Source organism: Scyliorhinus canicula, chromosome 12 (genome assembly GCF_902713615.1).
Source record: "Scyliorhinus canicula chromosome 12, sScyCan1.1, whole genome shotgun sequence".
Taxonomy (NCBI): domain Eukaryota; kingdom Metazoa; phylum Chordata; class Chondrichthyes; order Carcharhiniformes; family Scyliorhinidae; genus Scyliorhinus; species Scyliorhinus canicula.
Window position 1 is genome coordinate 25,246,145 of NC_052157.1, and position 23,194 is coordinate 25,269,338.

Here is a 23,194-nt window from a genome sequence, read left to right on the forward strand (position 1 = left end):
TACTGTCACCCATCCATTGGATTTAGTTGCATTGGGGCAAGGTTTTATAAGCCACATCCATTTTAAATCTGAATCAGCTTTTAATTTGGGTATCATGAGATCAGCATCAGATTTTAAGCTGACACTAAATGGTAGAATGATAGTACAGGAGAGGACAATTTGGCTCATCATACCAGTGCTCGGTCTTTTAAAGAGCTAACTAATTAGTTGTACTTCCCAGCTCGCTACACAACATAGAGTAGCAGTAGACCATTCCGCTCTTCGAACCTGCTCTGCCATTTGATAATGGCGAGTGATCTGGTTATAGTCTCAACTCCAACTTTCTGCATGACCCCATAACCCTTGACTCCTTGTCTGTCAAAGATCTATCTGACTTAGCCTTGAATAAATTCCATGTCCCATCCTCCACTGCTCCCTGGGGAAGAGAATTCCACGTGCTAACGACCCTCAAAAAAATATATTCTCCTCATCTTGATCTTGAAAAGGAGACCTTTTATTTCTTAAACTGTATGCCCTAGTTCTAGACTAGTCTCCATAACTGTTCCCATAGCATGTCAACATTTTCCCTTCAAGTATTAATCTACTTTCCTTTTGAGTTGCTATTGAGGGCATGATTTACCGGCCGTGTCCACCGGAATTCGGACGGGACGCGGCCGGTAAATGCCGTGAGAGGTGTCTTCCGGGATTCCTAACGGTCATGACCCCTCACAAGACCTAACAAGATGGGTAGATCCACAATGGGCATGATCCAGGCTTGCATAGTTAAGTAAGCTTAACTGTTCACTTAACTATATTGAACAAAGATGCCAAATTTAACCGACTCCCAGGATCTACCGATCTCGCCATTGGGACTCCAGTGGGTGCCAATTAGTACTGTCCATACACACTTAGACCAGGCAGAATGGGATCTTGGAGGGTGGGGTGGGGGGCTCACAGGCCTTTAGCGACCCCTGATTGGTCAAGGACAGGACAGGGTAGCACCCCGGCTCTCCCCCTGACATCCGGGCACCATGGCACTGCCAGGCTGGTACCTTGGCATTGCCACACTGGCACTGCCACACTGGTGTCAAAATAGATGTGGGGAGGCCTGTAAAGGGGGGGGCGGGCATAGCAGGGTGGCCTTCAGTGACCCCATAGCGGGGTATCCTCACTTGGGGTGTATGGGGGAGGGTGACATTGCCTTTGGGGCGCGGGGGAGGACCGTCAAGTTCTCTTAGAAAGGGCACCTTTTCAAAATGGCAACTCGATCTCTGAGGAGCCAGTCTCACAGGGAGCTCCACTCCCCAGTGCTAAAAAATGTAGAAGTGTGGGCCATACCGGGGTGAAACTTCCCAAGGTTAAAAAAATGACTAAGAGTGCAATCTAACTAAAATAGGAGTCCGTTCGGTGCAGGATGGATTTACCCCACAGTCTATCAGCACTCTTTTTTGTGTCCCCACACACATCACCTCACATGGGCAGGGCATGACCAGGCATAATCCCTGGCACAGGTAAAATGACAGCCTGGAACCCTGGCTTAGGGGACAGGTTAAAAGGAGATTAGATGAAGTTTCAAACTTCAAAATCATGAAGTTTTGATAATGGTAAATAACTTTCCAGTGTTAAAAGGGTTGGTAACTAGATAACATAAATTTAAATAAGGAAAAGAATCAGATGACGCGATGGTTTTTTTAATACAGTGAGTTGTGAACAGGAATGCATTAGTGAGTGGTAGAAGCAGATTCTGAATGCAATTTTACGGAAACATTTCTTTTTTAAAAAAATAATTTTTATTGGAATTTTTTGAAAAATATTTATCAACAGAACAATAATAACAATAACAATAATAAACACCCCCCGGCACCCGTAACTGCACATATAACAAACCCCCCCCACACCCAATAAACAAAAAATTTAATTAACAATAAGCAAATTAACTTAAACACTATCCCCCTAAGACCCCTCCCCCCCCCCCCCCCGGGTTGCTGCTGCTGCTGACCTAGTTCCTTATCGTTGAGCCAGAAAGTCGAGGAAAGGCTGCCACCTCCTAAAGAACCCTTGTACCGACCCCCTCAGGGCAAATTTGACCCTCTCCAGCTTAATAAAACCCGCCATGTCATTGATCCAGGTCTCCACGCTCGGAGGTCTCGCATCCTTCCACTGCAGCAAGATCCTCCGCCGGGCTACTAGGGACGCAAAGGCCAAAACATTGGCCTCTTTCGCCTCCTGCACTCCCGGCTCCACCCCAACCCCAAAAATCGCGAGTCCCCCAACCTGGCTTGACCCTGGATCCTACCACCCTCGACACCGTCCTCGCCACCCCCTTCCAGAACTCCTCCAGTGCCGGGCATGCCCAGAACATATGGGCATGGTTCGCTGGACTCCCCGAACACCTGACACACCTGTCTTCGCCCCCAAAGAACCTACTCATCCTAGACCCGGACATGTGGGCACGGTGCAGCACCTTGAATTGGATGAGGCTAAGCCTCGCACATAAAGAGGAGGAATTCACCCTCTCCAGGGTGTCCGCCCATGTCTCCTCCTCAATCTGCTCCCCCAGCTCCACCTCCCACTTAGCCTTCAGCTCCTCTACCGACGCCTCCTCCACCTCCTGCATCAACTGGTAGATGTCAGACACTTTCCCATCCCCGACCCACACCCCCGAAAGCACCCTATCCCTTACCCCCCACAGGGGCAGCGAAGGGAACCCCTCCACCTGCCGCCTAGCAAACGCCTTGACCTGAAGGTACCTGAACATATTCCCCAGGGGGAGCTCAAACTTCTCCTCCAGGGGCAGCACGGTGGCACAGTGGTTAGCATTGCGGCCTACGGCGCTGAGGACCCGGGTTTGAATCCCGGCCCTGGGTCACTGTCCGTGTGGAGTTTGCACATTCTCCCCGTGTCTGCGTGGGTTTCACCCCCACAACCCAAAGATGTGCAGGTTAGGTGAATTGGCCACGCTAAATTGCCCCTTAATTGGAAAAAATAATTGGGTACTCTAAATTTATTTTTAAAAACTTCTCCAGTTCACCCAGGCTCGCAAACCTCCCGTCAATGAACAGGTCTCCCAACTTCCTAATGCCCGCCCTGTGCTACCCCAGGAACCCGCCATCCATGTTCCCTGGGACAAACGGTCGTTCCCCCGCAGCGGGGCCTCCACCGAGCCCCCCACTTCCCCCCTGTGTCGCCTCCACTGCCCCCACATTTTGAGGGTAGCCGCCACCACCGGACTCGTAGTGTACCTCGTTGGAGGGAGCGGCAACGGCGCCGTTACCAGTGCCTTCAGGCTCGTGCCTCCACAGGACACCATCTCCATCCGTTACCATGCTGCCCCCTCCCCATCCATTACCCACTTACTTACCATCGAGACGTTAGCCGCCCAATAGTACCCAGAGAGGTTGGGCAGTGCCAGCCCCCCTCTATCCCTGCCCCTCTCCAAAAAGACCCTCCTTACCCTCGGAGTCCCGTGCGCCAAAACAAATCCCAGAATGCTGCTGTTCACCCTCCTAAAAAAGGCCCTCGGAATGAAAATGGGGAGGCACTGAAACAAAAACAAAAACCTTGGGAGCACCGTCATTTTAACGGACAGTACTCTACCCGCCAACGACAACGGCAGCATGTCCCACCTTTTAAATTTCTCCTCCATCTGCTCCACCAACCTAGTAAAATTAAGCTTGTGCAGAGTCCCCCAGCTCCTAGCCACCTGAACTCCCAGGTACCTAAAACTCCTCACTGCCCTCTTTAGCGGGAGCCTACCAATCCCCTCCTCCTGATCTCCCGGGTGTACAACAAACAGCTCACTCTTACCCAGGTTCAATTTATAGCCCGAGAAACTCCCAAACTCAGCAAGAATCTCCATCACCTCCGGCACTCCCCCCACCGGGTCTGCTACATACAGCAGCAAGTCGTCTGCATACAGCGACACTCGATACTCCTCCCCCCCTCGCACCAAACCCCTCCACCTCCCCGACTCCCTGAGAGCCATGGCAAGAGGCTCAATTGCCAGCGCAAAAAGCAAGGGGGACAGGATGTCCCTGCCTCGTCCCACGGTGGAGCCTGAAGTACTCGGACCTCCTCCCATTTGTCGCTACACTCGCCATCGGGGCCTCGTACAGCAACCTCACCCATTTAATAAACCCCACCCCAAACCCGAACCTCTCCAACACCTCCCACAAGTACCCCCACTCAACCCTGTCAAAGGCCTTCTCCGCATCCAATGCCACCACAATCTCCGCCTCTCCTTCTGCTGCCGGCATCATTATCATATTTAGCAGCCTTCGCACGTTAATTTTCAGCTGCCTCCCCTTCACAAACCCGTCTGATCTTCATGTATCACCCCCGGCACCCAGTCCTCTATTGTAGTGGCCAAGATCTTCGCCAGCAACTTGGCGTCCACATACAGCAGTGAAATTGGCCTGTATGATCCGCACTGCAAGGGGTCCTTATCACGCTTCAGGATCAAGGAAATCAGCGCCCGAGACATCGTCGGGGGCAAAACTTCCCCCCTCCCATGCCTCGTTAAAGGTCGTAACCAACAGGGGGCCCAACAGGTCCGCATATTTCTTATAAAATTCAACCGGGAACCCATCCGGTCCAGGCGCCTACCCCGACTGCATGTGGCCAATCCCTCTGACCAGCTCCTCCAACTCGATCGGCGCCCCCAGTCCCTCCACCTGCTCCTCCGGCACCCTTGGAAACCGCAGCCTGTCCAAAAAGCTCTCCATTCCCCCTCCCACCACCGGCGGCTCCGACCGGTACAGTTCCCTGTAGAAGTCCCTAAAGACCTCATTGACCTCTGCCCCCTGCCGCACCACATTCCCACCCCTATCCTTCACTCCACCAATCTCCCTAGCCGCGTCCCGCTTACGAAGCTGATGCGCCAGCATCCTGCTCGCCTTCTAACGGAAACATTTCTAAGTGTCATTTTGGGCGGTTTTGGCTGGGTGTTTCCTGCTGGCTTTGCTGGTGATATCCACACCACTATTTAACCATACTTAGGGTGCAATCTACCGGTCGTGTCCCACCGGAACCAGGGTGAGACAGAGCGTGGAGCGCGTCTGGGAGGACTTCCTGCCAATGAGAGATCGGGAGATTCCTGGACCGGAGGGTTAGTAGGACGGTCTTCCAGACCGTCGCATTCTCCCTCTCCACCTGCCCGTTCCCCCTGGGGTTATAGCTGGTAGTCCTGCTCGAGGCGATGCCCTTGCCGAGCAGGTACTGACGCAGTTCGTCGCTCATGAAGGACGAACCCCGGTTGCTGTGTACATAGCTGGGGAAACCAAACAGGGTGAAGATACTATGCAGGGCGCTGATGACTGTGTGGGAGGTCATGTCAGGGCACGGGATAGCAAAAGGGATTCGGGAGAACTCGTCGATGACATTTAGGAAATACACATTCCGGTTGGTCGAGGGGAGTGGCCCTTTGAAATCGATAGCGAGGCGTTCAAAGGGCCTAGAAGCCTTGATCAGGTGGGCCCTGTCTGAAGTGCGGTTTGCAGATCGGGCAATCCCTGGTGACGGCTTTTACCTCCTCGGTGGAGAAAGGCAGATTTCGGGCTTTAATGTAGTGGGCGAGCCGGGTGACCCCCGGGTGGCAGAGGCCATTGTGGATGGCTTTTAAGCAGTCGCTCTGCGTGCTGGCGCACGTGCCGTGGGACAAGGCATCTGGGGGCGCGTTGAGCTTCCCCGGTCGATACATAATATCGTATTTGTAGGTGGAGAGCTCGATCCGCCACCTCAGAATTTTATCATTTTTAATTTTGCCCCTTTGCAAGTTGTCAAACATGAAGGCAACCGATCTTTGGTCGGTGATGAGGGTGAACCTTCTACCTGCGAGGTAGTGGCTCCAGTGACGAATAGCCTCCACAATGGCTTGTGCTTTCTTTTCGACCGAGGAGTGTCGAAGTTCCGAAGCGGAGAGGGTTCGGGAGAAAAATGCGACTGGTCTCCCTGCCTGATTTAATGTGGCCGCAACAGCTACCTCTGAGGCATCGCTCTCAACCTGGAAAGGGACGGATTCATCCACCGCCCGCATGGCAGCCTTGGCGATGTCCTCCTTGATGCAGTTGAAGGCATGACGGGCCTCAGCTGACAGGAGGAAAAGTGTGGCCTTAAAGAGTGGGCGGACTTTGTCCGCATATTGAGGGACCCACTGGGCATAATATGGAAAGAACCCCAGGCACCGTTTGAGGGCCCTGGGACAATGAGGGAGAGGGAGTTCTAAGAGGGGGCGCATACAGTCCGGGTCGGGGCCCAGGACTCCGTTTTCCATGACATAGCCGAGGATGGCTAGTCTGGTTGTGCGGAAAACGCATTTCGCCTTGTTGCACGTGAGATTAAGCTTCTGGGCCGGCTGGAGAAATCGATTGAGGTTGGCATCGTGGTCCTGCTGGTCATAGCCGCAGATGGTGACGTTATCCAAGTACGGAAACGTGGCCCGCAGCCAGTACTGGTCCACCATTCAGTCCATTGCTCGTTGGAACACCGAGACCCATTTGTGATGCCAAAGGGAACCCGGAGGAAGTGGAAGAGGCGGCCATCGGCCTCGAACGCCGTGAAGTGGCGGTCCTTCGGGCGGATTGGGAGCTGGTGGTATGCAGACTTCAGATCCACCGTGGAGAAAATCCGATACTGGGCTATCTGATTCACCATGTCTGCAATCCTGGGGAGCGGGTACGCGTCGAGGAGCGTAAACCGATTAATAGTCTGACTATAGTCTAAGACCATGCGGAATTTTTCCCAGGTCTTGACGACCACCACCTGAGCTCTCCAGGGACTGTTACTGACCTCTATGATCCCCTCACGTAGGAGCCTCCGGACCTCGGTTCGAATGAACACCCTGTCCTGTAGGCTGTACCGCCTGCTGCGAATCGCTATGGGTTTACAGTCCGGAGTGAGATTGGCAAAGAGAGGAGGGGGGGATTCGCAGCGTGGCTAGGCTGCAGATAGTGAGTGAGGATAGAGGTCCGCCGAAGCTGAGGGTGAGACTTTTGAGTTTGCATTGAAAATCGAGTCCCAGTAAGAGTGGGGCACAGAGTTCGGGCAGGACATATAGTTGAAAATTAGAGTAACTAGCGCCTTGGATCGTTAGAGACGCGACGGTGCGTCCTTGGATGTGGACACAGTGGGAACCCGAAGCGAGGGAGATAGTTTGCCGTGCAGGAAAAACAGGGAGCCAACAGCGTCTTACCAGATCTGGGTGTACGAAGCTCTCGGTGCTCCCGGAGTCGAAAAGGCACGGTGTACTGTACCCGTTGATTTGGACCATCGTCATAGAGTTGTGGAGATGTTTTGGGCGCGATTGGTCCAGTGTGACTGCGTTGAGTTGGGTGGCCCCGCGATGAGTGCCCGCTGAGGTCGCAGTCTTTAATCAAATTTTCAGAGTTTGGAGAGGAAGGAGCCCAAGATGGCAGCCCCTGTGGATCGCACGTGGCGGGCGGCGAGGAAGATGGTGTCCAAGATGGCAACGCCCATGAGTCGCACGTGGTCGGCCGCGTGGTGGGGGTCCGTCAAGATGGCGGCCCCCATGGATCGCACGTGGCGGGTGGGGGCAGAGTTGGGGTATAGGCCGCAGCGTTCCGGGGCCTGCGGGCCTGCGAGTGCGGAGAGAGGTTGCTTTGTGCCGCGGGAGGGTTAGGGGCTGGGGCCTTCCTTGCCAGACACACTCTGGCGTAGTGACCTTTTCGCCCGCAGCTGCTGCAGGTCGCATTGCTGGCCGGGCAGTGCTGCCGTGGGTGCTGGAACTGGCCACAAAAGTGGCAGGCTGGGGCAGCATGGTGGCTGGGTGGCCGCGTGGCGCAGGCCTGGGACAGTCGCTGGTCGGGGGCCCATAACGGGGTTGCGGGGTCCGCAGGAAACGAGGTAAGGCTACGAAACGAGACCTCCATAGTTGTAGCAAGTTCAACAGTATCTTCTAAATTTTGAACCCCTTTCTCCAGCAGTCGCTGGCGCACGTAATTCGATCTAAGGCCTGCAATAAAGACATCGCGGACAGCAAGTTCTCTATGTTCAGCAGCATTTACTGCCTGGTAATTACAGTCCTGGGATAAGGCTTTTAAGTCTCTTAGAAATTCTTCTAGCGATTCTGTGGGGCGCTGGCGGCGAGTAGTAAAAACGTGGCGCGCGTAGACATCATTGACGGGCCTCACGTACATTTTGTCAAGTAGGGCCAGTGCCTCTGTATATGAGCTGGTACAATTTAACTGAGTAGATATATGATGGCTCACCCTTGCGTGCAGTAGGCTGAGTTTCTGCTCCACCGTCATTTCTGTGGAGCTTGCTTCAGCCAGATGGGCCTTAAAACATCGGAGCCAATGTGAAAAGATTTATTTTGCCTCTGCATCCTGTGGGTCGAGTTCCAGTCGATCAGGCTTGAGGGCTGATTCCATAATCGTTCCTTACTGTTTCTTAAGACGATTAAATTGATGAGACCATCAATTCACGCGACACGTGGTTAGAAGTGAACAGTGGTTTTAATCGTCTTACAACAGAGCCTGCCTGTGACGAGATGAACTCTAGATGAACTAGCAGGCAGGCTCCGACTGCCAAGCTTTATAAAACCAGTGGGGGGGAGGAGTCATGGGAGGAGCCAAGGGTGGAGCCCAGTACAAACTTCCGTACATTCCCAGTACACCTCCCCCTAGGGGCAGAGCCGCGCAACTGCTCGTGTGCCGAGCTTACAGAGGCATGGTACAACATGTGTGATAACAGTGTGAATTATGCTATTATGATTCACCACACGGAAATTCCCGGGTGGTTGGCCTCTGGGCAGGGTGACACCCTCAAACTGCCACCTGGGCACTCTGGCAGTGCCAGACCAGCTTCTGTACAGAACAGAAATCCCCCATCTCTGATCATGTTGTTGTAATTCTCCACACTCTAAGGCTTTGACATCCTTTCTCAAGTGTTGTGCCCCAAACTGAACAAAATACAGCAGTTCCATCAAAAGTTGACAGAAAGTAAATGCAGATGTAAGATTTTTTACATTTTGTAGATAAAATGTAGGACAAGAGAAGTTTCTAATGATGCAATCTAATATTCTTCACTAACACTTTCTCAAGAATCAAATGCTGAGCAGTATTTGGAAGCCACAAAAAAGTGATTCATGGGCCACAGTTCTTAGACTACGCTATGCAGCTTCCTGTGCCTACTTGTTTATGAAGTTGGTGGCAAGCCGACAGCAATGCTGCCTCCATGCTCCTCAAGTTAGCCTCACATATAGTAACAATTATTTGCAAGTATGTCCTCTATGAAAACACTTCGCAAACGACTGTTGAAATTATGGTTACAATTACCTTGACAGTACAATATGGTAACTATTCACCCTTTTAATAGTCTGCAGCGCCTTGCTTTCTACAACTTGTGAACCTTTAAATCAGGCTCTCTCCTCATTCCAAGGAAGTACTAATGAAACTACCAGACTCCTGGATTTGTCTCTCTTGCCAATTTTAATACTCCAGCTAAAAGAAGATTGTTGGAAAAATGCATTATTCTTATCCATCCTCATTTATCTCTTCTCCCATTCAGTGTTTATATGCATCTTATATTTCTCACACCGTGGGTCCTTTTGTTCCTTTAGCCATTTCCTGATTTTCCCCGCCCCTTACCACTAACATTTCACAGAACATTCTGTCTTTTCCTGTGTGTGCTTTGCTTCCTGCCCCCTTTCCCTTGCTGTTTCTTCTTAAATGTTATTCATTTGTTGTATCTTTCAGCACTGCAGAAAGATTTTATACCTGAAATGTCAACTGGCATGTTTCCTCGACAGATGGTGCTTGACCTGCTTGAAATGCTCCAGCATTTTTTTTGTGTCAGTGTTTACTTTGGATATCAAGCGATTGGCATCGGCATTTAGCTTCTCTTGTTTTTTTAAAATAATTTTTATTCAAATTTTTCAACAACAAATTTTCTCCCAACAGTTAAAGTAAACAAGGTGTAAAACTAAACAGAAACAGAAATCCCCCCAATACAAAGTAATAAATTAATAACTAATAACAATGCAAGAAAGAAAAAGAAATAGCAAACACAACGTCGCAAAAACAAACCCCCTTAACAAATCCCGACCCCCCCCCCCCCCCCCCCCCCCCCCCCCCTCGCCCCCCCCTCCCGGGTTGCTGCTGAGACTGACCACCCTCTACCTCTCCGCCAGGAAATCGAGAAAAGGCTGCCACCGCCGGAAGAACCCTTGTACCGACCCCCTCAGGGCAAACTTAATCTTTTCCAGCCTGATGAACCCGGCCATGTCATTGATCCAGGCCTCCGGACTCGGGGGCTTCGCGTCCCTCCACTGTAAGAGAATCCTACGCCGGGCTACTAGAGACACAAAGGCCAGTGTACCGGCCTCTCTCGCCTCCTGCACTCCCGGCTCCGATGCTACCCCAAAGATCGCGAGCCCCCAGCCCGGCTCCACCCTGGAACCGACCACCTTGGACAAAGTCCCCGCCACCACCTTCCAAAACCCCTCCAACGCCGGACATGCCCAGAACACGGTAGCATTGTGGATAGCACAATCGCTTCACAGCTCCAGGGTCCCAGGTTCGATTCCGGCTTTGGTCACTGTCTGTGCGGAGTCTGCACAACCTCCCCGTGTGTGCGTGGGTTTCCTCCGGGTGCTCCGGTTTCCTCCCACAGTCCAAAGATGTGCGGGTTAGGTGGATTGGCCATGATAAATTACCCTTGGTGTCCGAGATTGCCCTTGGTGTTGGGTGGGGTTACTGAGTTGTGGGGATAGGGTGGAGGTGTTGACCTTGGGTAGGGGGTAGGGTGCTCTTTCCAAGAGCCGGTGCAGACTCGATGGGCCAAATGGCCTCCTTCTGCACTGTAAATTCTATGTAATTCTATGTAATGTGAGTGTGGTTTGCCGGGCCTCCCAAACACCTCCTGCACCTGTCTTCGCCCCCAAAGAACCGGCTCATCCTGGCCCCAGTCATGTGCGCCCTATGCAGCACCTTCAGCTGAATTAAGCTGAGCCGTGCGCAAGAAGAGGACGGGTTCACCCTCCCCAGGGCGTCCGCCCATGTCCCCTCGTCTATCTCCTCCCCTAGCTCCTCCTCCCACTTCGCTTTCAGCTCCTCCACCAAGGCCTCCTCCTCTTCCTGCATTATCTGATAAATCGGCGAGATCCTCCCCTCACCGACCCACGTCCCTGAGAGCACCCTATCCTGCACCCCCCCTAGGCGGCAGTAGCGGGAACTCCGCCACCTGCCGCTTAACAAACGCCCTAATCTGCATATACCTGAAAGCATTCCCAGGGGGGAGGCCCCACTGCCCCTCCAACTCCTCTAAAGTCACAAACTTCCCATCGAGGAAAAGGTCCTCCATCCGCCTGATGTCTGCCCTATGCCAACTCAAAAAACCCACCATCTATTCTCCCTGGTGCAAACCGGTGATTGCCCCGTATCGGGGCCCACACTGAGGCCTTCACTTCCCCCCAGTGCCGCCTTCACTGCCCCCAAATTTTGAGGGACGCCACCACCACCGGACACGTAGAATATCTTGCCGGGGGAAGCGGAAGCGGGGCCGTCACCAATGCTCCCAAACTCGTACCCACACAGGACGCCACCTCCAGCCTCTTCCATGCGGCACCCTCCCCCTTCATCACCCACCTACGGATCATTGCCACATTCGCAGCCCAGTAATACCCACACAGGTTGGGCAGCGCTAGACCGCCTGCCTCCCTTCTTCGCTCCAGGAATACCCTCCTTACTCTCGGGGCCTTCCGCGCCCACACAAACCCCAGAATACTCTCATTCACCCTTTTGAAAAAAGCCTTCGGAATCAATATGGGGAGGCACTGAAAAAGAAACAAAAACCTCGGGAGCACCGTCATTTTAACCGACTGGACCCTGCCCACCAACGAAAGCGGCAGCGCGTCCCACCTCCTGAACTCTTCCTCTATCTGTTCCACCAGCCTCGAAAAGTTAAGCCTGTGCAGGGCTCCCCAGTTCCTAGCTATCTGGACCCCAAGATATCTAAAGCTCTTCTCCGCCCTCTTCAACCAGAGCTCCCCTCTCTCCCTCTCCTGGTCCCCCAGGTGCAACACAAACTTTTCCCCACATTGAGCTTGTAGCCCGAAAAGTCCCCAAACTCCCCAAGTATCTTCAACACCTCTGGCATCCTCCCCCCAGCCGGATCCGCGACGTACAACAGTAAATCGTCTGTGTACAACGACAACCGGTGCTCCTCTCTCCCCCCCGCACAATCCCCCTCCAGTTCTTCGAATCCCTCAGCGCCATGGCCAAGGGCTCAATCGCCAACGCGAAGAGCAGGGGAGACAAGGCCTCGTACCCCGGGAAAGCCGGAAGTCCTCCGACCTCCTCCCGTTCGTCACCACACTCGCCACCGGGGAGCTGTACAGCAACCTCACCCAGCTGATGAATCCCTCACCAAACCCAAACCTCCTCAGCACTTCCCACGGGTAGCTCCACTCCACCCTATCAAAAGCTTTCTCCGTATCCATCGATGCCACTATTTCCGCCTCCCCAGCCACCGGCGCCATCATCAGAACATTAAGAAGCCGCCGTACATTGACATTCAGCTGCCTCCCCTTCACAAACCCCGTTTGGTCCTCATGGATAACCATCGGGACCACATCTTCCACCCTTCTGGACAATACCTTTGCCAACAACTTTGCGTCCACGTTAAGGAGTGAGATCGGCCTATAGGACCCACACTGGAGGGGATCCTTGTCCCGCTTCAGGATCAAAGAGATGATTGCCCTAGACATCGTCGGGGGCAGAGCCCCCCCCTCCCTCGCCTCGTTCAGGGACCTTACAAGCAGCGGGCCCGGCAGATCTGAAAACTTCTTGTAAAATTCCACCGGGAATCCGTCAGGTCCCGGCGCTTTCCCTGTCTGCATGCTCCCCAGCGCCTCCATCACCTCCCCCAACTCGATTGGGGCCCCCAGACCCTCCACCCGCTCATCCTCTACTCTTGGGAACTCCAGCCCATCCAGAAAGCGGTCCATTCCGCTCACCTCCCTAGGGGGCACCGCCTGATATAGCCCCTCGTAAAAGGATCTGAACACCCCATTGATGTCCCTGCCACCCCGCACCAAGTTCCCTCCTGCATCTGTGACTCCCCCTATCTCTCTCGCCGCCTCCCGCTTCCGGAGCTGGTGGGCTAGCATCCGACTTGCCTTCTCCCCATACTCATATACCGCCCCCTGTGCCCTCCTCCATTGCGCCTTTGCCTTCCGGATGGTCAGTATATCGAACTCCGCTTGGAGACTGCACCGCTTCCTCAAAAGCCCCTCCTCCGGGAGATCCGCATACCTCCTATCCACCCTTACCATTTCCTCCACCAGCCTCTCCCTCTCGATCCTCTCCCTGTATGCCCGAAATGATATAAGCTGCCCTCTAACTACTGCCTTCAGCGCTTCCCAAACCACCCCAACTTGCACCTCCCCGTTGTCATTGGCTTCCAAATACCCCTCTATAACCCTACGGGCCCACCCACATACTTCCTCCTCTGCCACATCTAACCTCCACAGCGGGCGCTGATCCTCCCCCTCCCCCAGCTCCAGGTCCACCGAATGTGGAGCATGGTCAGATATGGCTATCGCCGAGTACTCCTCCCCCACCACTCTCGGGATCAGCGCCCTGCTGAGAACAAAAAAGTAAATCCGGGAATAAGCCTTGTGAACAAGGAGAACTCCCTACCCCCCGACTTCAAGAGCCTCCAAGGGTCTACCTCTCCCATCTGATCCATGAATGCCCTCAGCACCGAGGCCGCTGCCGGCCTCTTACCCGTCCTAGACTTCGAGCGATCCAGAGCCGGATCCAGCACCATATTAAAGTCCCCTCCCAGGATCAAACCCCCCGTCTCCAGGTCCGGGATCTGGCTCAGCATGCGCTGCATGAAGCCCGCATCGTCCCAGTTGGGGGCGTACACATTGACCATAACCACCCGCTCCCCCTGAAGTCTACCACTCACCATTACATATCTACCTGCACTGTCTGCCACCACATTAGACACAACAAACGACAAGCTCTTCCCGACTACGATCGCCACCCCTCGATTCTTCGCATCGAGCCCCGAGTGAAACACCTGTCCCACCCAGCCTCTTCTCAGCCTCACCTGATCCGCCACCTTAAGGTGCGTCTCCTGGAGCATAGCTACGTCTGCTCCCAGCCCCCTCAGGTGTGCCAAGACCCGGGACCGGTCCATTCAGCCCCTCACGTTCCATGTGACCAGCCGAATCTGTGGGGTCTTCCCCCTCCCTCTGTGCCGATCAGCCATAGCTCTCCTACGGCTCACCCCGTGCCCAGGGAACCCCCCAGGCCTGTTCCCCATGGTGGCAGACCCCCCTCCCAGCCCCCCCTTCACCAGCCGTTTCCCTACGGCCCCTGCAGCAACAACCCGGTACCCCCCTACTCCCCCCCCCCCCGAGCCCACCCCTCGCCCCACCCCCCTCCCCCCGAGCTAGGGCCCCCCTAGCTGCGTAACCCCTATCTTTGTACTTCCATAAGTCAGCCGACTCCTGCTGACCCCGGCTACCCCCGCCATACCGACGACCCCCCCCCCGATGCAACGCAACCACCAATCTCCCCTCCTAGTGCCAGCCCCGCCCCCAACTCCTCCAGCGCCGGAAGAAAGCCCGCGCTTCCATCCCGAACCCCGTTCCCAGCCCAACACGCGGGAAAAAGATGGGCACATGACCCAGCGGGACCGCGAACAGCTCCCCAACCCTCCACCAGTGGAAAAAACTAAAAAGGACCACAGTAAATAAATAACAGCCTCAAAAAAACGAAGAAGCAGAGCAACAAAAAAGCAACATCAAACATAGCCATTAAAAACGAAAGGATACCAAGGAGGACAAAGCCTCCGGGCATTGTACATCATTCCCCAGCCCCCCGTCCTCAGTTCGAGTCCAATTTCTCTACCTGGACAAAAGCCCAGGCCTCCTCCGGAGAGTCAAAGTAGAGCTGGCGGTCCTTGTAAGTGACCCAAAGGCGAGCCGGCTGTAACAGGCCAAACTTCACACTCTTCCTGTGAAGCGCTCCCTTCGCCAGATTGAAGCCAGCCTTTCTCTTCGCCACCTCCGTGCTCCAGTCCTGATAGATCCTAATGTCCGCATTCTCCCACCTGCTGCTCCTTTCCTTCTTCGCCCATCTCAGCACGCACTCTCGGTCAACCAAGCGGTGAAAGTGGACCAGCACCGCCCTAGGCGGCTCGTTCGGCCTGGGCTTCCTCAACAGCACTCGATGGGCCCCCTCCAGCTCCAAGGGTCCTTGGAACGACCCCGCGCCCATTAACGAATTCAGCATCACAACCACAATAGGCCCCCAAATCCGAACCTTCCAGCCCCTCCGGGAGGCCCAAAATCCGCAGGTTCTTCCGACGGGAGCAGTTCTTCATCCTTGCCAGCCATTTCTTGTGAAGCTCCTCGTGCGACTCCACCTTCACTGCTAGGCCCAGGAGCTCGTCCTCGTTCTCCGAGGTCTTTAGCTGTAGCTGCCGGATCTCTGCAGCCTGAGCCGTCTGAGTCGCCATGATCTTGTCCAGCGAGGCCTTAAACGGTTCCAGGATCTCAGCCTTCAGCTCCCTGAAGGAGCGCTGAAGCAGCTCTTGCTGCTCCCGCGCCCACTGCTGCCACTCTGCCGGTTCCCCGCCCGCCGCCATCTTGTTTTCCTTGCCTCGCACCTTTCTTTGCTTCAAAGTCGATTTTCTGACCGCTCCGCTCCTGATCCAGCCCATCCACCGGCAGCCGCGCACAGTGGCCGCATTCCCACCCGGGGAAAAGTCGAACCAGCGCCGCTGCGGGCCCTTAAAAGAGCCCGAAAGTCCACAAATAGCGGGAGCTACCGAACGTACGGCTTAGCTCCGCATCACCGCAACCAGAAGTTCCTTAGCTTCTCTTGTTAACACTAAATCCACCTTCCAGATCCAAGCAGCAAATTTGTTACTCATGAGCAATTCGATCTAAGATTCTGCTGTCAAGATTGGAATTAGGTGGAAATTCAAGCTACTGGCTGACGGAATCCCAAAACCTGAACTAGACAAACACACTGCAGCAATCCGCCAAGCCTCCTTCGATCGTACCTTCCAGTTCCGCGTCCTCCACCACCTAAAACAACAAGGCAGCAGGGGCAACGGCAGCACCAGCCTGTTCCCAAAGCCATACGCCATCACAACCTGGAACTATATCACCATTCCTTCTCTGTCTTGAGGTCAAAATCCTGGAACGCCCTCCCTAAGAGCCCTGTGGGTCTAACAACATCACATGGACTGCAGCAGTCCAAGAAGATAGCTCACTACCACCTTCTCAAGGGCAATTAGGGATGGGCAACAAGCTAACTGTGCCAACAACAGTCACATCCCATGAACGAATAAAAAAAGTATAAAACCCGATGAGCAAACTTGTATTGTGCTGTCATAAAACAATGTAAAATTCTAGTCTAATACATTTGTTGTCATAAGATGCTACATTTTGGATGTGTTATGGAGCGACATTGCTAATGTAGGTTGAATTAATGTGAACAACAGTCCGAATCTTTCACCCTGTGCCTCGCACTACCACTGTTTGCTTTGGCAGAAAACCGGTAACATGGGTGGTGGCTAATTCCAAACAATTGCAAGGATTTAAAGTCAGCTATTGAAAGCTGATGTAGAAGTTTTTTTACTCAAATATGTTTTAACTGGAGGGACAATGTAGGGCTATGAATTGCAACAGGAGTTTGAACATTTTGCCAGCTGAATTTGTGGAGGTGGTGATGCTCCTTTATTTACCAAGTGAATATCTTCGCTGCTGGATTGTTAATTTTGCTCCTGCAGTTCAATTTGCAACATCCAACTGTTGTTGGAAACATTTTGTTCTGTTCAATCTTTTTGGTATAAAATCATTGTCCTCTTGCTAATCTTATAAGGAGACATTCCTGTTTTTAACATTGTAAGCCAATTTCAGCAATGAGTGATTAACCCTAAACAGAGAAGTACAGGGATGAAGCAATCATATTTTCCTGACATTGATGTATGTACTGTGGGAAAAATAATGAAGATTTTCACACAACCAGTATCATGAGGTTATTGAAACCCCAAAATAAAAGCAAAATATTGCTCATGTTGGAAATCTGAAATGAAACTTCTTTCACTCTTACCTCTGCCTGAAAAAGTTACTTTGTGACATGCATTTTTCATATATTTTGAAAAATATTTCATGGGATATGGGTGTCACAGGCAAAGCCAGCATTTGTTGCCCATTCCTAATTGCCCTCCAACGGAAGGGCATTTAAAGAGTCAACCACATTGCTGTGGACCTGGCTTCACATGTAGGCTGACCAGTTAAGGACAGCAGATTTCCTCCCCTAAAGGGCATTAGCGACGCGAACGGGATGGGTTTTTACAACAATAACAATGGTTTCATAGTTATCATTAGACTTTTAATTCCAGATTTTTTTTATTTGTATTTCACCATCTACCATAGCGGGATTCAAACCTGGGCCCCCAGAGCATTTCCCTGGGTGTTTGGAATACAGGTCCAGTGACATTTATCAACACAATCATGGTCATGAACATGCCAATATGAAGACTGCTGGGCCATTCTCAACTGAATATTCATTGAAAGATACAGAAAATTGTGTATTCCTAATGTAGATATCTGAAGTGAAAGTCACAAGCTGACTTTAGCACCTCACTTTTGCATCACCAGTTTCTCACCGATAGAAATTGAACTGCCAGCTGGAAACCAGTAAACAAATTCAACTGCAGTCCCCCCCCCCCCCCCCCCCCCCCCGACTCCCCGCAATGATGTACATTATCAGGTAGTTTTTCTGCCTCAGAAGATCTCCATGCTTACCCACTGTAGGAAGGCTGAATAGCTCACCAAGTACAAATAGCCCAGTGAAGTAAGTTTGCATTCACTGGTACTGTTACGTTCTGACTTACCGAATCAGCTGTGCAATCAGCAGGTTGATTTCTGTAACAACAGGAACTTTAACCCTTCTGCAGAATCGCATCTTAAAGAAGTGTCATACTGGATCAATACTCAGCATATAGCTTCTTCGACAGCTGGAACTAGTCTACATGACCTTATTGATCTCAGGAAACCACATCGCCAGATGCCCTGCAAATGATTGCAGTACTTGTGGGATGATGCTCCTGACAAGTTGCGCTTGCTCAGTTTGGAATTACCTGTAGTCTTGGCGTGGAAGCACATTAATTAACAGGAGGGATTTTTCATATGGCAATCCAGCATCATTAATAATGCTAATCACCAATGACGATCTTTTTAAATTTATGGAATTAAGCTCATGAACCTGGGCTACATAGTGTACTAATTATTGAACTGGACCACCAAAATTCTGGGGAATAGCATTGATCAGAAACTATTAATACTGTGTCATATTAATATTGTGCCTACAAGAGCAGGTCAAAGGCTAGGAATCCTGCAGCGATTAACTCACCTTCTGACTCCCCAAAGTCCATCCACCATCTACAAGGCGCAAGTCAGGCCACTTGCCTGGATGAGTGCAGCTCCAACTACACTCAAGAAGCTATCCCTTCCACAAACATTCAATCCCTCCGTCACCGACAAACAGTGGCAGCCGTGTGTACAATCTACAATAGGGTTTTTCCACTGTGCCCCCGTGCAGGAAAAAATATTAACTTTTGTGATGTAATTCACTACCTCTTAGCACCAGGCCACATAATGAAGGCAAGTTTCAAGAATAAATCTGGTTATGCAAAGTGATATAGTTAGAAACATAGAAAAGAGGAGCAGGAGGTTGTCATTCATTATGATCATGGCTGATCATCCAACTCAATAGTCTACTCCCGCTTTCCCCCCATATCCTTTGATCCCTTCACCCTAAGTTCTTTATCTAACTGCTTCTTGGAAACATACAGTTGTCTGATATCAAACCTTCAAAATTGCTCAGAATGTATCTGGCTTGGAACGAGGTGAACTATGCAGAGGCCTATAGTTTCAGTTATACAACACACCAAACTCTTCACTCTTCTCTGCTTCTGAAGGCTCTGATCTCTGTGCAACCTTCATCAGCTGACTGGATGTTCAATTAAATATTTCTTATCTCCCCAAGTTCTGCTATATCCTCAGTCAAAATAAGTTTTCTTACAGCACGGTAGCACAATGGTTAGCACCGCTGCCTTACAGCGCCAGGGACCGGGTTAAATTCCGGCCTTGGGCGACTGTGTGGAGTTTGCACGTTCTTGTCTTATCTGTGTCGGTTTCCTCCAGGTACACCAGTTTCCTCCCACAGTCCAAAGATGTGATGGTTAGGTGGATTGGCCATGCTAAATTGCCCCTTAGTGTCCAGGGATGTGCAGGTTACGTTTCAGAGATTGGACGGTGTGGGCTGTGGCGATGGCCTAGGTAGTGTCCTATGGGGGGTTGTGCAGACTTAATAGAACATAGAACAGCACAGAACAGGCCCTTCGGCCCTTGATGTTGCGCCGAGCATTGTCCGAAACCAAGATCAAGCTATCCCACTCCCTGTCATTCTGGTGTGCTCCATGTGTCTATCCAATAACCGCTTGAAAGTTCCTAAAGTGTCCGACTCCACTAATGCAGCAGGCAGTCCATTCCACACCCTTACCACTCCTTCTTGATGGGCAAAATGGCCTTCTTCTTCACTGTAGTAATTCTATGATTCCTTCCACTCACCAATAAAAAATAATTGATATAATCCATCAAAGCAGAGCAGCGACATTTACAATATTAGACCAAGCAAAAGGAACAAAAAGGAAAATGTCTTCTCCCCTTGTTTATTACTTTATTATCATTCTGCCAAATTCATCCTGTTGCTTCCATTTATACTATGAGGTGTGGATTCACAAATGCCAGAACAAATGCACATCTTGTGGACAAATATTTACAGCAGTCCAGAGTTTGTAATTTTACCATACCTTTTCCAATGTTAAAAATAACCCAGGCTGCCTGTAGAACCTGAACAAGAGAGACAACAGGAACACACGATAGGGTAGAAATGAATGACTGGTTTGCTACAATACAACAAGATCACAAAAACTCCTACTCCTCTACCTGAAGGGCCACCCTCCCTGACCTGACAACCCAGGTCAGGGTTTTTATACAGGGTTGTTTCCTCTTATTAAGAGGAAGCCTCGCTCCCAATTACAGGGGGAGTTCATACTCAGCTGTGTAAGGGGGAAATCACATGGAGCACAAGGGAATCATAAAACCTTCCCCCCCTCCCCGACCCCCAAATTCAGAGAAACATCCACGTCTTTAAGCTGAGGCCCTCTTGTTCATTGGGGAATGGATGGTGGTCTGGCGTTGATGGGGCGGATCCGGGAGGCATCTAACGCACCGGTGACCGATGTATTCCAGCGGAGGGTCAAGGCGAGGCGTTGTGATCGGTAATGGTGCCGGTGTTGTAGGCAGCTGGATGACAATGATGGGCAGGCCTGTGTCAATGTCTGAGTCGGTGTCCGAGCCTTCTGATGAGGCATCTCAGCTTCGAAGGGCAGAGGCAACGGCGATTGGTGTGGTGATCTAGACGTTGACGGGGACCGTGGACGGACCCCTAATGGCATCTCCGGAGTCTGTTCTGGAGGTTCCTGTGTGTGGTGGTGGGTGTGATCCAGGTGGCAGCTGGCTTCATGTCTCTGTGTCTGGACGGAATAGAAAACCGGACCAGTGGCTCGGAGTGCCATGCCCGGGACCATGTGGCATGGCGCAAATATTGCGCATGAATACAGCATCCCCCAGTTTGAACTCACGCCGCTGTGAGCGTCGAGCTGTGTCCACCTCGGAGTGGTACTGTTTCTGGCGGATCCAAATACCTATGTCCAGGATGACCAAGCTGAGGACGGTCCAGAGCCAACATCCCATCAGCAATTCTGCTGGTGTCACACCCGTAGTGGCATGAGGGCTCGTCCGGAAGCTGAATAGAAAACGGGCCAGTTGTGTCTCCCAAGACCCATGGTCAGCTCTTTCATCGCCCTTTTGAAAGTTTGGTCCACCCTCTGGGCCAAACCATTTGAGACTGGATGACACAGGGCGGTCCGTACATGCCAAATTCTGTTCAAGGCCAAGAACGCTTCGAACTCCTTGCTGGTGAACACGCCGCCGTTATCCAACACCAATATTTGGGCGCTGAATGTGTGTCGCAGTCTATCTACTGTGGTCACAGTTTGCACCTTAGAAATAGAAATAGAAATAGAAATAGAACAGTACAGCACAGAACAGGCCCTTCGGCCCTCGATGTTGTGCCGAGCAATGATCACCCTACTTTAAACCCACGTAACCCGTATCCCAACAATCCCCCCATTAACCTTACACTACGGGCAATTTAGCATGGCCAATCCACCTAACCCGCACATCTTTGGACTGTGGGAGGAAACCGGAGCACCCGGAGGAAACCCACGCACACACGGGGAGGACGTGCAGACTCCACACAGACAGTGACCCAGCCGGGAATCGAACCTGGGACCCTGGAGCTGTGAAGCATTGATGCTAACCGCCATGCTACCGTGAGGCCCCTTGTGGACCTCGAGCCACTTTAAGTGGGCGTCTACCTTCATGAGGAATGTCACTCCCTGAAATGGGTCGGTGAAGTCTATGTGGGCACGGCACCACAGTTTTCCAGGTCATTCCCCAGGGTGTATTGGCATAGCTGGCGGGGCCTTCTGGCTCTCCTGGCACGGGCCGCAGATTTGGCCCGCCATGGCCAGTGATGTCTGCGTCAATCCCGGGACACCAGACATAGCTGCGGGCAAGCATCTTCATTTTGGATACCCCCGAGTATCATAGAGTCATAGATGTTTACAGCATGGAAACAGGCCCTTCGTCCCAGCATGTCCATGCCGCCCAGTTTATATCACTAAGCTAGTCCCACTTGCCTGCATTTGGCCCATATCCCTCTATACCCATCCTGCCCATGTAACTGTCTAATTGCTTTTTAAAGCAACTAATTGTACCCGCCTCTACCACTGCCTCTGGCAGCCCGTTCCAGATGCTCACCACCCTCTGTGTGAAATAATTTCCCCTCTGGTCTCTTTTGTATCTCTCCCTTCTCACCTTAAACCTATGCCCTCTAGTTCTAGACTCCTCTACCTTTGGGAAAAGATGTTGACTATCTACCTTATCTATGCTCCTAATTATGTTATAAACCTCTATAAGATCACCCCTAAGCCTTCTATGCTCCAGGGAAAAAAGTCCCAGCCTATCCAGCCTCTCCTTATAACTCAGATGCTACCATCAAGTCCTGGTAGCATCCTCGTAAATCTCTTCTGCACTCTTTCTAGTTTAACAATATCCTTCCTATAATAGGGTGACCAGAACTGAACACAGTATTCCCATGTGCGGTCTTACCAATGTCTTGTACAACTTCAACAAGACGTCCCAACTCCTCTATTCAATATTCTGACCAATAAAACCTAGCTTGCTGAATGCCGTCTTCATCACCCTGTCCACCTGCGACTCCACCTTCAAGGGGCTATGAACCTGTACCCCTAGATCTCTGTGTTCTGTTACTCTCCCCAACTCCCTACCATTAACTGTGTAGGTCCTGCCCTGATTAGATCTATCAAAATGCGTCACCTCACATTTATCAAAATTAAACTCCATCTGCCATTCACCGGCCCACTGGCCCAATTGATGATCATCCTGTTGCAATCTTATATAACCTTCTTCACTATCCACTATGCCACCAATCTTGGAGGTCCATTATGGAGGCCTTTTAACAAGAGCGCCTGACCATATTCCGGGACAACCATCGGTGTCCTCAACAATAAGATGCCGATTCTATGCTTAGCTCCGGAATATTTGATGTATAGGCCCGCAGATCGCCAGGCAAAGCTCTGATCTGCCCCCCCCCCCCCCCCCCCAATACTGGACCATGTGTCGGACTCTCGACAAGTATGGGTCCGCCTGAGTCCATTCTTTTATGTGAACCGCCATGACTAGGCAAGGAATCCATGAAGTGGAGGGGCCGCTACTACTTCTGCGGCCGAGGCGGATGCCGGTGATCTTGCGGAGAGGGACAGTGCCACAGCCAGGCCCTCCTTCCCAATTTAGACATAGTTCCGTTCGGCGTTGGCCAGTGTGAGCGAAGCAACAGCTATCGGTTGCTCTGACCCGTCATGCATCCGGTGTGCGGGAACGGCTCGAACGCTGTAGGGGGAAGCATCGCACGTCAGGAGAAGTGGTTTCCCTGAGTCAAAATGTGTCAGCAGCTTCTTGGATGACAACAGTCCTTTTTTTAATGAATTTAGAGTACCCAATTCATTTTTTCCA